The 16,720-nt window shown below is 47.0% G+C and overlaps 2 long non-coding RNA genes across 2 annotated transcripts; one reads left to right on the top strand and one right to left on the bottom strand.

Moving 5' to 3' along the window:
* Positions 1-945: 945 nt before the first annotated feature.
* On the bottom strand, positions 946-8,098 carry LOC118701513 (uncharacterized). Its single transcript, XR_008508924.1, has 2 exons — positions 3,190-8,098; positions 946-2,106 (listed from the first exon to the last, which is right to left on the bottom strand). It is a non-coding gene; the product is annotated as an uncharacterized LOC118701513 (long non-coding RNA).
* Positions 8,099-10,130: 2,032 nt separating this feature from the next.
* On the top strand, positions 10,131-12,946 carry LOC129046997 (uncharacterized). Its single transcript, XR_008508923.1, has 2 exons — positions 10,131-10,599; positions 12,742-12,946. It is a non-coding gene; the product is annotated as an uncharacterized LOC129046997 (long non-coding RNA).
* Positions 12,947-16,720: the final 3,774 nt, after the last annotated feature.

A 16,720-nucleotide genomic window follows, 5' to 3' on the forward strand; every position in this document is an offset into this window, starting at 1 on the left:
CTTACTTTCTCCCTGGAAGGCTGGAACAAATAAAAACCCCACCTGCAGTCCAGGAACTCCCGTGTGACTGTATCAGCCCTTCTACTCTTTTGCCACCAGGGTCTCACACCCTGGTGCCTTTTGGCGTGCTAGGGCAACTGTCAAAAGGCCCCCCTCCCACCATGTGGGGTCCTGCGACCCTGTGGCTTTTTATGCCAGCGGATACTGCAGAGAAGTCTCCACAGTCCAGTGCTCCTGGGTCAGCCCTGCTGGCCATCCCCATTCCTGGCACCCCAAGTCACCACAGGCAGCCTGGTGCCAGGGCTTCGCTAAGAGGCACCAATTGGCGGCTGCTCCATGTGCAACTGTGCCCACACTTCCAAGCTGCCGTCCACGCTCCTAGCCAAGTTGGTGGCGCCGGAGATTACAACATTGGGCTTTGGTGTCCCAGTCCTCAGCAGTGCTGCACATAAACCGCGCCTCGCGCTGCCGCTGCTGCCACTGCTCCTGCCAGGCCAGCGGGTGCTGAGAGCTGCTGTGTTGGGTCCCTTCCTGCCATCACCCAAGTGCGTTCATGCCTGGTATCTGAGACCCTGCTGCCCACACAAGCGTGGTCAACCCCCCCCAAAATCTGGTGACTCTCAACCCAGCATCACCAGGTGTTCTTGAGCCCCCCCAAATCCAGTAAATCTCTCAAATCTCACACACACTCCAAACACACTCTCGGACTCTCACACGCACACAAATACTCACAATTTTTGTCTGCTTTTTCTTCCCCCTCTTGTTTTTCATTATTTAGTCCTCTGCTGTCCCCAGGGTGTTGACCTGCAATCACCGATCGTCCCAGGAGACCCGACTGAGCTGCCGAACTTGCGGCAGGGTACGCTTCTCTTTCGAAATCTCCTAGGGCCACAGAGACAAGGTTTTTCTCCCAGAATGAACCCCCATTTTGTGAGAAACGACTGCTCACTTTTAAAATGTCAAAGGTTTATTAAACTTTAACAAAAATACAACAAAAGGACTAAATAAGGAAAAATTACAGAGCTGGGAGCATGGAATAAACCACCATGTGCTCGTCTACAAAATGGATGCTCTGCCTTTTATAGTTCTAGCCCCTCCTAAAGTCTTGTCAGTCAACTCCTTCTTTGCTATTTAGTGGTGGAGATCACTTTCTTACATCTTGGTTGGAGGTCAGGTGTTACCATAGTAACAAGCCAACCCTCCCCAAATGTCCCAACTACCAAGGCCATCCCGTGATAACAATGCAACGGGGAGGACATACAATAACATAACTATACATCTACAAAACTTCTCTTACTACACACGTATCGTTCACCCCTTAATTGTGAGAGCCAACCATCTCATTAGTCATCTATAACAGGGGGAAGAGGTGCACCTGATTGCAGCCCCTTAGCTGGGGTCTCTTCTCTTGGGAAGGGCAGAGGTACCCAGAGATTTTGCCTAGGGGGTTAGGGGCTGGGCTCAGCTCCAAGCACTCTCTCGGTCTTGGGATCAGAGGTGAGACAGGCTGCAGTCGCTATGGGAAGAATTTGCCACCAGTGCGGAGGTCCATCTCCTACTATTTTCTCCTATTGTGAGTGAGGTTCTGTTTGTAAGAGCAGTTGTTGGACTGGGACCTTATTAACACCCTACCTCACTGGAAAGGACCCTCACCATCTACTCAGGTGCCTCAGGGGAAAACCTGGGACCTTGAGCCCCTCCCCACTCTGAGGGAGCCTCTCCTGACTGTGTTTAGGAACCCGGCTGCTGCTGCCCAGCCCTGCTGTTTTTCTGCCACTGCTCCAGGTTTTTTGCTACACTGTAACCCAGCACTCTGTGCCTGCCGGGACACCCTGTGGCTTCTGCTACAGCTGTAGAGCTTCTGCTACATTTCATTTGCTATCCCGGGTGTGCCTGCCTCTGCCATTCCAGCCGCCACTCTGAGGTTCCTGCTACAGCCCATTTTGCCATCTGGAGGGGCACTGGGACTGGCTGCCTACTGTGAGTTTGTAAAGGAAGCCCCTTTTCTATTTCTCCCGCCTGCGTGCCTGCCATTACCCACGTGAAGAGGCATCTGAGCTCACACCACAGCGCCACCTGCAGCCGCGGAGGAATCATCGCACCTGCCTGTGGGAAGAGATGGGATGGAATTGAGCTGAGGGCTGTGGGATGCGTCTGCAGAAGCACATGGCAGCACAGAAAGGCTTGTCTCCGTCTGACATTGGGGGGGAAGGAGGTGTCACGTGGTAGAGCACTACGGGAGAGAAGCCTCCTGGAAGCTGACTGACAGGTGAACAGCATGTGATCACCCCGCAGAAGGACATTTAGAACGTGTGTTGCTGACATGGTAAAATGGAGTAGGTCAAGTTGTGAGAATTACCATGTAAGGAAATACTGTGCCTTGAAAAAGTGTATAAAACCAGCTTGTTTCTTTGAATAAACGATTCAGATTCCCTGCTGGTCTGAGTCTGTGTCACAGTCTCTCACAAATGGTGCCCTGCATCAGGGATTGAAAGGCAACTAGCAGTTGCACCAGTGAGGATGACTTGGCTGAACTTTACAGAGGGGCTGAAAGGAAGCCCGGTAGCTGAAATGAAGTCCAGGAGCTAAAACGAAGCTCCTGGTGCCAGCTGACCTCTCTGCAGGACAGAGGGTGTGGAATACCCCTGTTCCTAAGAGGCAAGAATTTGATCTTACCCTTCTTGTGTTGCTAATAACTCCTCCCTTGACCCAAACCCTAACTCCACCCCTGCGATACCCTATAAAAATCCCATGACCCTGCCTTTGCCTGATCTTTCATCTTCGTCCCACCCCTCCTCCCCAGGGGTAATAAATGGATTCTCGAGCTTTATGAAATGAAGACCCATCTCGTTTGTTCCCGTGCCCAGCACTGGCAGCTGCACCCTCCCTGGACACGATGAACTCAGTTGCAATGTGACGCAACAAAAGGGTAGCAGCTGAGAACTATGGGGTGTGGTGTTTCCCAGGAGCAGAAGAACGTTGCGGAGATGCTGAAACAGATTTCACAGAAACATGGCAGGAAAGTTGAATCTTCAGATTGGAAAGACTGGGATCCAACTTTGAATAGTACCAATGTTTTTGACCCTCAGACATGGAATGTTTTAGGGGACACTTTGTGGGACCGCGTTAGGCGAGGCGGCAGAGTGCTGGTGGAGCTTTTGTATTCGCGGCAGACTGTGTATGCCTTACCTGTGGCGTATGCGTCACCAGATAACTGGAAAAAGAAAGACGCTCATGGCACCGCGACAGCCATGAAGGCTCTTCAGGTGCCTGCTCCTTCATCGCCTGCTCCTTCAGCACCACTGTTGCACAAAACACAAGACTTTGACCGTAAGTCTCTCCAGGCTGTGGGAGGAGAACCGGTGGGTGGCCCCTGGTCCCTTGATCTGTTTGCATCAGGAAGGGAGCTCAACATCTTCCCCCCTGTTGGGAAGGATGAAAATTTGACAAGAAAGTTTAACAGATATGTATGCTTGGCAGAAATATTTTTGAATGTAGAATCTGAAGAAGGAATAGAAATGAAAGCAAGTTTTGATATAGAAGAAAAGAATTGCTGAGCCAGTCTTACTGGATAACTAAGAAGGCAAAGGGTATATTAGTTAGAAGGGGTTTTTATGACTTAGAGCAAAGGATAAACCCACCTGAAACAAGAAGATGTTTTTACCAAGCAGAAAGATAGCACAGGAAAACAAGTCTGCCAATGTTGCAAGTAGAAAAAAGGTCTCAGAATTTTCCACTGCAAGAAAACTGAAAAATAACTTCTAGCTTAAACTGTAACATACTAACTTTTAGTGATTGGAGAATAGTAACATGAATATGGTAATTATAGTAGTTATGATAGGCTATAGGTAAAAATTAAGGTATAGATTGGTTCTTCTGTATTAAGATGCTCAGCAAAGTATATAATGCATTGTAACCAAAATTAAAGGGTCTCTAGGCCTTCCTGCAGCTGGAGCTGACAGCTGTAGGCACAAGCTCTGTCTCCCACGACCCTGGACTGCTGTAACGTCTTGGATGTAATAAACTGCATTTTGAAGAGCTGCCTGGAGTCCCACATCCCTCATTATGGCTCTTACACCCCCTGATCGGTGGGCAGTGGTGAGAAAACAGGCTGCCACGGAAGGAGATGCAGACTTATTGCATGCCTTCCTGGTTATCTACCAATCCCACTAACTACCTATATGGGAAAGCTTGCCTTATGGTGTCGTAAAAGAGCTGCATCGCTCTGCCATAGACAATGGCATCAGTGCCCCATTCACTACTAACCTTTTGGAAACTGTGGTGAACTTGTATGACTTGGCACCACAAGACTTTAAGCAAATAGCACGGCTTATGCTGATGAGTATACAATTCACTGTCTGGATGTTGGAGTGGAGAGAGCTCTGCACTGTTCAAACTATGGACAATTTGCGGCAACCCCTGGGGCACTTTTTGTGACCTATTGGTGACGAAACTCTTATGGGGGAGGGTCAATATGTGCCAACCGCAATGCAGTCTTGGTTGCCTGCGGAAGCTCTTAGTCAGTCAAAGGAGCTCGCTCTGTTGGCTTTTCATAAAGTGCTGGATGGTGGTCTCACTACAACCTCATTTGTTAACATAAGACAGGGAGCTGATTAACTTTTTTTTAAGTTTCTAGATAAGTTAAAAGCTGCCCTAGATAAGCAAATAGGCAACATCACCATGCAAGAAATATTACTGAAGCAGTTAGCAGTGGAAAACACAAATCCTGTCAAAAGGTTTTACAGCCCCTGCAAGCCCCACTGTTGTAGAAAGGCTTAAGGCTTGTCAGGGAATTGGCGCTGCTAGTCATAATGTGACTTTGCTTTTGGAGGCTCTTGCTACGATGAGCGTTCATTCCGGATTGAGTGTTTGTTTTTTGTGCGGGAAGCTGGGTCACATGAGATGCAAATGCCCCCAGAACAAAAGAGGTTCTGGGGACTAAGGTGTATGCGCACGTTGCCGGAAGGGACAGCATCATGTAAAACAATGCTGGTCTAGATTTAATAAAGAAGGGGTGCTGCTCCCAGCTACATCAATGGGTGCTCTGGTAAACTGCCAGCGGAGAACAGGGGGGAGTTGCGCATGGATAGCAAATCAAGCCCTGCTACACTTATCCCCTCAAAAGCCTTGTGAGCATGGACAGCAGGTGGCACTGGCATGGACCTGGCCTCTGCCATCACAATAGCTCTTCAGGACAGTGATGTGCACTGTTTGCCTTCAGATGTCTGGGGACCGCTGGACTGGGGGTGCAGTGCACTTGTGATTGGTCAAGCGTCAACCACAAAGCAGGGGTTTTTTGTTCTGTCTAGATTTATAGACAGGGATTTTACTGGGGAGGTTCAGATAATGGTTTGGACCCCTGTACCCCCATGTCAAATTGTCACAGTGCAGCTAGTCTGAAGCTGCCCCCCTAAACTCGACCAGCCTAGAAACAAAAACAGGTCCCCGGATAAGGCGGTGATAGATTGGATTCAAACTCAGAGACCTTGGCCAACCCTGTTTAAGCCTAGATGCAGACACATCATTGGTCAGAGATCTGGGCAGTAAGAAATCCCATCCAATCGGCTATCTAAACCCAGGAAATTCAAACCCCCTATAAAAGAGGCAGCCATAATAAACTCGGCGCTGTTTGTTGAGGACCCTCTGTAAGTTCATGTCATTTCTGTCTCCAACCAATGACCTCTAACATAATATCGAATTTCTGAAGGGGCACAAATTGCTCAACTTGTTTATTTCCATGTTAACCCCCCCGGTAGTTTTTCACAAGTTAGAGGTAACAGTGGCTTCGATTTCACTAGGCAGCCACAAAATCTTCTGGGCACAATCACTTTCCAGTCATAGACCCACTCTCAAATGTACTCTTTGGCATCAAAACGAGAAGCTACAAATTGCTGGTATACTTGATAGTGGTGCTGATTGTACTGTTATAGCTTTCTCAGCGTGGCCCACTCATTGGCCACTGACTCAAGCTGCTAAAGGTCTAGCTGGGGTTGGAGGCCTCTCTATTCCAAAGCAGAGTGTCAATTTTGTCACAATAGAGGGCTCTGAAAGTCACAGTGCCACCATGAAACCTTATGTACTATCACTCCCTGTTACTTTGGGGGCACAAGAATGCTTTAGCCAATGGGGTCTCGTGCTGGGAACAAATTTATCATAGGGGCCACCTCTGAGCAGCATGTCCCAGTCCTCACCTGGACGACAAATCGTCCTGTGTGGGTGGACCAGTGGCCCTTATCTCAGGAAAAGATGCAACATTTACACCAGCTTATACAAGAGCAGCTCCATGCTGGCCATATCGTTCCCACAACTAGCCCGTGGAACTCTCCTGTTTTTGTTATTCAGAAAAAGAGGGAACATGGCAATTGCTGCACGATCCTGAAAAAATCAGTAATGCTATTTTACCTATGGGAGCCCTACAGCCAGGGCTACTGTCTCCTGAAATGTTGCTGCAATTCTGGACCCTCATAGTTATTAATTTAAAATATTGATTTTTTTTTACTGTACTACTTTGTGAACACAATACCCCCGATTTACATTTTCTGTGCCTTCCATTATCTCGAGTGTCCATGCACAATGATTTGCAAAAGCTCTTGAGAACAATTAATTGGGTATTACAACTGAACAGTTCTACCCCCTTTTCCAGTTATTGAAAGGGAACCCTGAACTTACTTCCCCTCACACCCTGACACCCAGAGCAACAGGAGCCTTAGAACAGATCACACAGGTGTTAAGTGCTTGACGGGTTCGCAGAAAATTTGATGGTATGCCTGTCATTTTTTATCTTAATTTTATTGAAAAATCTTACTGTTCCCCAATTCCTATTGCCAATGCCTACACAGTGTTTACAGATAGCTCTGGAAAGACCGGGCAGTCTGTGATAGTGTGGCAAAGTAACAGGCAGTGGCTACAAGATACAAAAGCAGTTCATGGTTCTTCTCAACTGGTAGAATTAGCAGCTGTGGTTAGGGCTTTTGAAAAATTTCAAGATGAACTTAATATTGTTACTGACTCTGCTTATGTTACAGGTAGAGTGACAAGAATAGAAGAAGCTTCTATCAAGGAAGTAACTAACCCATTGCTCTTTTCTTTATTACTGTGTTTGCGTTTTGCAGTGCAGTTACGTACTAAGAGGTATTATATCCTCCACATATGTTCCCATACTGGTCTTCCTGGTCTCATCTCTGAAGGTAATGCCCGTGCAGACAAGTTAGCAGGGGCCGTTGTTGTGCCAGATGCTTTTTCTCAGGCATGTCTGTCACATGGGTTTTTTTTCACCAGAGTGCAGCAGCTCTTCAAAAACAATTTCAGCTTACACACGAATAAGCACGGCAAATTGTGCAAGCCTTTGCCAACTGTCAATAGGTGGCACCCTTACCTGCCCTCAGAGTTAATCCCCGGGTACTCCAAGCTCTAGAAATCTGGCAGACTGATGTTACACATATCCCTGAGTTTGCTAAGTTGAAACACGTTCATGTTACATTGATACCTTTTCGACATGTATTTTTGCCTCCGCACATACAGGTGAACACGCAAAAGATGTCCAGTATTACATTAATAATTCCCGTGATGTTCATATGTCTGAGACATGACACACGACAAAATCCCATTGGTCATCAGCAAACAGCACGATTTATTGTCCAGGGCTTTCTTTTATAGCCCATTCAAAACTCCCAGATTGAGACAGGTCATTGGTCTATCCATGTGCCCCCAGACCCTGATCCAATAAGATGCCTGCATCCTAGGAGAGCTCCCATTGGCTGTGAGCTTCTGTCAGTCAGCCCAGAGGCTGGTTCATGGAGCTGAGCTGGACTGCTTATTATAACTTGATTAATGCTAATACAACATCTCACCGTTTGTCTTTACTAAAAATTGTGATCTGTGCTCTGTCATCTATTTGTAGGAGTCCCTAGCAAACAGGGTGACACAAACAGCATGGTTTTAATTTGCACGACTTATGTATTAGTGAAGGTGCATTATATTGGTTTAGAGTCTGTAGGTAAGAATTTCTTAGTGTTTAGGTTACAAATCATAGCTTATTTTAACAGCAACAAGCTACTTAACTCCTAAAACTGTTGAAGAAAGTCTAACTACTAGAGAAAACAATTTGGAAACAGAAACCTAGCAAAACAATTTGTAAACAGAAAACAGTCTGTAAACATGAAAACTAGTTTGTAAACAAAGCTGTAAGCTATATCTTAACTCTGAACTGAATTTAGAAAACCTCAAAACATTCAACTTTAGTACTGTAACAAAAACAAGCTTAACAGATAAGGCAATTCGTAAATGAATAGAGTCCTTACATGAACTGTTATTTCAAAAGTCACAGATTTCTATGAGGCAGTTATCAGTTGTTTTGGTTACATGGCTCTGTAATGTCTGTTGGAGGGACATCGGGCTGGTGTCTATGGTTTTCAGTGTTCATTGTAATGCATTTACCTTGGTTTTTTAGGCAGCTGAATTATCATAGGATCATTGTACTGTTACATGATTCATTGTAAAACATGAGAACACGATATTACTTAAGACTAAAAAGGGAGTATGTATTCACCCCAACCTTTTTTCCCCTTTTTTCTTTGTATACTAAATAAGAATAGGAACAAAATATTGGTTTTGAACACTATTCTAGTGTAAGAAAATTTTGTTAATATGAAAACAGTGCAACCAATCTACTTTTTCCCTTTTGTTAGGAGTTAGAAATTTTGTTATTCACTTTAACTTTAGGTTTTAAAATGATGATAGGTGGTAAATTCTTGGTTAGAGACTTTGTAGTTGAAATTTGCCTATGATGTTAGTAAATTAATATTCTGTGTATGTGTCAATGGACCTAGAATGTTAAGATGATTACATTCTTTGAATCTTCAGGTTTGATCTAGAAATAATGCAAGCAGGGCTATTAGGAATTCTAAGAGACTAATTATTAATATATATCCTATGATCTCTTTGATACACAGCAGCCCATGCCTGATATAGAAATGTAATACTTTCTTAATAACTTTAGTAAAATCAGCTACCATAGGCTTAATGATTTTGATTTTAATAAATGTAAACAGTAATGACAGATATTGTACTATGAACTCTAAGGAATATTTAACAAACAGTTGTACAATTTTGTAATTCTTTTGTGGTACCTTTTCAATATTTTTACTTTCACCATATGTTATCACTTTATTATAGTTTTTGGAATATGGAACCTTTCCAATTGTCAAAATACCAGAAGGCAGGGTGTCTGTGAAGTTTTGTTGGGGTTTGATTGGTAGAAGCTTCCTGTCTGGGCTGGAGCTGTTAGGATTTTTTTGTTTGCTTCTTCATTGCTAAATCCTCTGCTTGGGCTAGAATAAAGGGGTTTAAACGTGCTTTGCTTTGTGGGTCTTCCATGGGAGACAGTCCTATAAGCTGAGAGATCCCTGCCACAAAACATGGGTTCTGCTGCAAAGCTCTTGAGCTTTTTAGTCCCTGATCTTGTCTATGCTTGCCAGCTCAATTCAAACATATATTGCACTGGACTACCAAGCAGTTTTGCAAGCTGCTTCATATCATAGGGAGTTAATTCACTAGGTATTATAAATCAAAGCATATTTGCAACAGCAGGTGATCCTAACCCATGTTTAGCAGCTAGCTGGCATAGATCTGAGCGGATTTGCCAATTAAAGGGTATGTATTTGACAGGTGTTGTCCCATTACCTTGCACTACTGGGAATGCTGTAACTGTTCCCTCACCCTGTTGCCAGTTCTTGGATGATGGTGAGCTCATGGGTACAGAAATTAGTTCAGCTTCTTCTATATCTCCACAATCTATAGCCTTTTGTTTTACCTCTGTCCAGAAGATTACCGGGTCTCGGGTGGGAATGTTTCCTGCTCGGAACATCAAAGGGGCTGGAGCTGGCGTCAGCAGCGTTGTAGGGGCTTCCTCGCCTTGTTGAGACCTTGACTGTAGCTGCCATGGTGCTGCGGCAGTGACAGCTGCATGTCCGGGGCTGGTGCTGGGAACGAGGCTCTGTATCATGGTGTTGGAGCTTCCTGGTTCTGGTGTGCTTCCGGGTGTGACGACGTGGTAACATCCGGGCATTTGTAGCGATGTCGTCTCAGGTTCCACCCCTGTGTTGCGGTGGCAGACAGGCGTGGTTTACGGAAGCGGGGCTGTGGGCGCAGTTTGTGGGCTGAGCCAACCAGCTCCGGGCAGGGGCGGTCCGGGTGAGGGGATGAGGGGCATGATCGGCCCCGGTGGCAGGGGTGCGGTCCCAGGGCCAGCACGGAGCTGGAGCTGCGTCATGCTCACTGGCTGCCCAGCCGAAATGGCGGTACTGTCCGAGCCCCTGCAGCAGCTGCGCAGGGCAGACACTGGGTGGCATTTTCGGGATGCTGGTATCGGACACGCCAGCTCCGCATGGCACTTTGGTATGGGCGCATCCCGCTGCCGGTCAGGACCCCGCCGCTCCCCTCCATCTTGCTGTGCGGCGGTGTCTCTCTGTGCAGGGGGGCTGCGGGGGACGGTTCTCCCAGGAACAATGCCGATGTGGGGGGTTATTCAGTGCAGCTCGGCCATGTGAGGCGGCATAGAAGTGTTTGGGAGCTGATAAACCTTCTGGTCTGGAAATTCAGGTAAGAGAGCTCGTTACCAGCCGAAAAGCCCACGGAATGGTTCTCCGTGAGGCTAAACTGGTAGATTTTTTTCAGCAGACGTCAAAAACAGGTACCAGGTAGAGACCCGGGATTCTCTTCGAGAATCCTAGCCGGAAAAAACTCAAGGTAAGAAAGGTCGGGGGAAGTCATTTTCAAAGATGGGACAGAGAAAAAGCAAGGCTCAGAGAAAAGCCCAGGAAAAGCCTTCAAAAGCCCCAGAAAAGGTTCTACCTGAAATCCCAAGAGATAGTCCGTTGGGATGGATGTTAGAACATTGGGAAGACAACCCTAGGAGGGAGGGAAAATCCAAGGAGAGAATGATCCATTTTTCATCGAGAAATGGGGAGGAAAAGAGATCAGGAGGTACGTGGTCTGGCCTGTTTTCGGCACGTTCGAAATGTGGACATGCCAAACTTTATATGATCATGTGGCCGACCAGTACCCACAAGACTTGGAAGAATTAGAATATGCTGGAATGTGGAAAAATGCTTGTTCAGGATTATTCCCGATACGGGCCCACAGGCGCGCGGCAACTCGGGGCAGGGAATGGGAGCCGCTGGATAACCTCCCGCCTCCCTATCTGGTCCCTCTGCCCCAGCCTGTACAAGCTCAAGTCCCCATGCCCGCAGTTGCGGGACCTTTGCAAGTCCAGGTACCTCTGGTGCCCATGTCACCTCCAGAAGCCTCACTCCCACAGGAGCAGGCTTCAGTGCCTCTGCTCCCACAAGAACAGGCTTCGACGCCTTCACTCCCACAGGAGCGGCCCCAGCCCCTGCCACCACCCAAATCGGAAGAGAAGCAAGTCCTCCTCCTGGGAGGAGCCAGCTCTCCCCCAGCCTGTCGAACAAGACGAAGAACTAGGAAGGTAAACATGACAGTAGTGAAGACGAGGAAGAAAAGCCCAACCTCTTCCCTTTATGGGAAGTGCCGACCGCTCCGGGAATTATCGGCTTCATGAATGTGCCGATCAATCCAGGGGACATCAGGGCTTTCAAATAGGAGATGAGGAAATTGATGGATGATCCGTTGGGGGTTGCAGAAAGACTAGATAAGTTCCTCAGAACCAGCATTTACACCTATGATGACCTTAATGCAATATTAAGGTCATTGTTTAACAACAAGGAAAGAGAAATGATCAGGCAAGCCTCAGTCAGGGACTGGGAACACAGGAACCCACAAGGGGAACGAGGGGACCAGAGATGGCCGGACCAGAAACCGTCTTGGAGCACCCAGACAGAGGAAGGTAGACAGAGGATGATAAACCTCAGAAACATGGTAATACAAGGTATACGGGAGGTGGTGCCGAAAGGGCAAAACATGATCAAAGTACTCAGAGAGCGCCAGGGAAAGGATGAGACACCCACTGAATGGCTGGAAAGGCTGAGAAAGAGCCTCCGAATGTATTCAGGAACGGACCCTGAGTCCCCAATCGGGGCGGTCCTGTTGAAAACTCAATTTGTGGTGAAATCGTGGGAAGATATAAGGAAGAAACTAGAAAAGATAGAGGGATGGCAAGATAGAGAATTACAGGATTTGCTTCGGGAGGCCCAGAAAGTCTACATGAGAAGGAATGAGGAGAAACAGAAAATCCAGGCAAAAGTACTAGTGGCTGCAGTAAGGGAAACACAGAAACAAGAACAAGTCCGGGGTTTGGCAAAGTCAGCGCCCCCGAGGAAGCAGAACTCTTCCCAAGGTAAGGACTCAGCCAGAGAAAGGATATTGAGAGCTTTTACTGCAAACAAAAGGGCCACATTTGAAGGAATTATCCGAAGAAAGTTAAGAACAAGAAAATGTTTCAGGAAGACTAGAGGTGTGTCCTAGGGTGACATTATGATGCTTGTATCCCCATTCATGTGTTCTGTTAATGTTGGATATTATGTTCTGTACCTTTAAGACTGGCTCTGAAGAGGGAAAGTTTTGTTTTGGTTTTCTTATCAGCCTGGTGGGACAGAGACTGCAGCTTTTGCTTTTTCTGCTTTTGTTTTTCGGTTTGCTCTCTCTCGCTCTTGCTTGCTTCGCTTCTGCTTGCTTTTGCTCATTAGCTAGTTTAGCTAAACTGTCCAAATTTCTTCCTGGACTGTTTCTCCTTTCCTTTTTCTGACCATTTCGAACCTGCTCCAGACTGGGACCTGGGAACACCGAGAGTTTGCACCTTGTGGCCTGCAGCAGCTGCCCCAGCGCTGGAGGGACTGAGAACAGAGCGACCACCCCCCAACAGAGACTTTCTGAATTTGTCATCTTTTTTCAGAGCGGTGTCATCCGGTATTGTTCATTTTGTGTGCTGGGGGGTGCTGTGCCTATTAAATAAACAGGTTCTTTCCACTTCTCTCTGAGGAATCCTTCCCGAACCAGTTGGGTGGAGGGACCGTGTGGGTTTGCTTACTGGAGGGGCCCTTCATTGCAAATTCTCCTCCAAATTTGCCCTAAACCAGGACAAGGTGTCAGGGGCTTTTTAATTTGGGGTCCGAGACATCCAAGGAGCCCTTGATAAAGTTGAGACTGGGACCCCACAAGCAGGAGGTAGTGTTTTTAGTTGATTCTGGAGCTGAGCGGACCACTGTACAGCAATTACCACTCAGATGCTCTATAAGCCATGATACTATGATGGTAATCAGGGCAAAAGGGGAACCCTTTAAGGTTCCAATATTAAAAACGTGGAAATAGAATCAGAGAATAAGTGTTACATTGGAAATATGTTACTGGTCAAGGAAGCAGAATACAATCTGCTGGGAAGGGATCTGATTGTGACACTAGAAATCAGCCCAGTGGTGCAGAATTCCCAGCTCAAGGTGAGGTTGTACCAACTCACTGCTGAGGATGAAGGGAGTTTGGTACACTCAAGGGGAGGCTGGGAGGTTGGACATCGAACCAATTCACATTGAAATTGAGAGGCCAGAAGACCCTATTAGGGTAAAGCAGTACCCCATTCCCATGGAAGGGAGGAGGGGGCTGAAACCAGTGATCGAAGAATTAGTGAAGAAAGGAACGTTGGAGCCGTGCATGTCCAGACATAATACCCCAATATTGGCAGTGCAGAAAACAGATGGTAGTTATAGGTTAGTGCAAGATTTAAGGGCTGTGAATCAAAGGACTAAGACACTGTTTCCTATTAAATATTAAGCCCCGAATGTTTCGGGGTGTGTCCTGCCTGGCTTCGTCTGGCCTCGCTGCTGGACCAAAGGCTGCAGCTGTGGTGTTTTCACCGCAGAGATACCTTTGGCTGGCTGGGTGCTGCAGCTGGGCGCTCAGAACAAATCCAGGCAAAATAGGAACTCAGTTTACCTTTGGTGGAAAAGGTTCGGACGACGGTGAAGAGAAAAGAAGCGGGTTCTACCGTAGAGCTTAGATCCAGAGTTTTATTGTAGCATGGTAGACCTCCGAATGTGGTAACAGCTCCCAGACAGACAGCGGCCGCATGCTCTCGTGTCCTTTTTAAGCCCCGGGGACAGGGGGAGGGGAGGGACAGGTGAGGGCCAACCAGGTGTGAGGAGGGGAGGGGGCAAGGGATGTGGACACTAGGACAAACCAATGAGCCCAGGCCTGGGGGGCATCTGCCAATCACACGACGCCTTGCTGGAAGGTGAAGATTAATGGACAGGTCCCAGGCAGGAGGGCAAAGGGGGAGGGGGAAAGGTTGGCGTACCTGAGGGGGATGGGATAGGTGAGACAGGAAATGGCGACACACTGCAACAGTTCCCCACGGTTTCAAATCCTTACACTTTGTTGAATAATGTCTCTTCAGAGGACACGTGGTACAGCGTGATTGATCTGAAAGATGCCTTTTGGACCTGTCCTTTAGCTAAGGACAGCAGAGACTATTTTGCGTTTCAATGGGAAGACCCAGAAACCAACCGAAAACAGCAATTCAGGTGGACATCTTTGCCTCAGGGGTTTGTGGACTCGCCAAATTTGTTTTGGCAAGCACTCGAGCAAGTGCTGAGTCACTTTGTACCAGTGGAAGGAACAAAATTATTACAGTATGTGGACGATTTACTGATTGCTGGTCCAAGGGAAGAGGATGTAAGGATGAGCACTATAGCGCTCTTGAATTTCTTAGGGGACAAAGGATTGAAAGTGTCTAAGTTGAAACTGCAGTTCACAGAGCCCGAAGTCAGGTATTTGGGACATTGGTTAACAAAAGGTAAGAAGAAATTAGACCCCGAGAGGGTGGCAGGGATCATTGCCCTGCCTCTTCCACAGAAAAAGAGAGAAATGAGACAATTATTGGGACTTTTGGGATATTGCCGGCAATGTATTGAAGGGGACAGTGAGAAGGTAAAGTTTTTATATGAAAAGCTAACCACTAACAAATTAAAATGGGCAGAAAATGATGAGGAGAGATTTAAGGAATTAAAAGAAGCACTCGTGGCAGCACCAGTGCTGAGCCTCCCCAACGTGAAACGGCCATTCCAGTTGTTCGTGGATGTCAGCAGTCATACCACCCATGGTGTGTTGACACAGGACTGGGCAGGGGCCAGGAAACCGGTAGGTTAGGTATCTAAGCTTCTGGACCCTGTAAGCAGGGGTTGGCCCACTTGTTTGCAGGCAATTGTAACTGTGGCATTGTTGGTGAAAGAAGCTAAGAAGGTAACCTTTGGGGCTCCGTTGGTGGTATACACGCTGCATAATGTGCGGAGTATACTACAGCAAAAGGCAGACAAATGGCTCACAGACGCTAGGTTGCTAAAGTATGAAGCCATTTCGATTCACTCACCTGACTTGGAGCTACGAACAACGACCGCACAAAATCCAGCCCAATTTTTGTTCGGGGAGGTCTCAGAGAAGTTCATACATAACTGCATGGAAGTGGTGGAGCTGCAGACCAAGATTAGACTGGATTTGGAGGAGGAGGAATTAGAAGAGGGAGAAAAATGGTTTGTGGATGGATCAGTGAGAGTGATAGAAGGAAAAAGGAAATCAGGATATGCAGTCATGGATGGCAGGACAGGAGAAGTGATAGCAGCAGGTCCTCTGAATGCGGGATGGTCGGCTCAAGCATGCGAACTGTACGCAATCTTGAGAGCTTTGAAAAGGCTGAAAGGAAGAAAGGAGACCATTTTTACAGACTCCAAATATGCTTTTGGGGTGGTCCACACATTCAGGAAGATCTGGGAAGAGAGAGGGCTGATCGACACTTGAGGATGGGGACTGGTGCATGGAGAATTAATAAGGCAAATTTTGGTGGCAGTAAGGGATCCAGAGGAAATTTCAATAGTACACGTAAAAGGGCATCAGGCAGGAATGCAGTTTCGAATCCGGGGAAACAACCTGGCAGACAAAGAGGCCAAAAACGCAGCGTTACTGATGGTAAGTACCCCGGAGATCGAAGGAACCGAGGCCCCAGAATATCTTCCACAGCCCTCCCAAAAAGAAATTGAAGGTTACAAGAAAATTGGGGGAAGATTGGAGGAAGGTAAGTGGAAATTACCGGACGGGAGAGAATTAGTGTCAAAGGGTTATACCAGAAGAATCTTAAGGAGGTTGCACCAACAAACTCACTGGGGGACACAGGCCCTTGCAGAACAGTTCTTCAAATTTTTCGGGTGCAGAGGACTTTAGGAATCGGCCAAGCAAGAGGTACAAGGATGCTTGATCTGACAGAAAATTAACCAGGCTAAGGCACGACAGGCAATGCTGGGAAGCAGACCCATAGCGTACCAACCGTTTGAAAGAATTCAAGTTGATTTCACTGAACTGCCCAAGGTGGGAAGGTACAAATTCTTGTTAGTAATAGTAGATAAACTGACCCATTGGGTGGAAGCCTTTCCGAGCTCAAGGGCAACAGCTCAAACAGTATCCAAGATACTTTTGGAGGAAATTGTACCCCGATATGGGGTAGTAAACTACATAGATTTGGACCAGGGAACTCATTTCACTTCAAAGATTATTAAGCAGTTGGCTGAGGCTCTAGGCATCCGGTGGGAACCCCCCAATCTGTGGCATCCCCAGAGTTTGGGACAGGTAGAGAATGAATCAGACATTGAAAGCGCAATTATCAAAATTAATAATAGAAACCCGGATGTCCTGGCTGAAGCGCCTCCCCCTTGCCTTGCTTAATATCAGGACTATGCCTCACTCAGAGATGGGGCTCTCACCGTCT

The sequence above is a fragment of the Molothrus ater genome, chromosome W, assembly GCF_012460135.2.
Source record: "Molothrus ater isolate BHLD 08-10-18 breed brown headed cowbird chromosome W, BPBGC_Mater_1.1, whole genome shotgun sequence".
NCBI lineage: Eukaryota > Metazoa > Chordata > Aves > Passeriformes > Icteridae > Molothrus > Molothrus ater.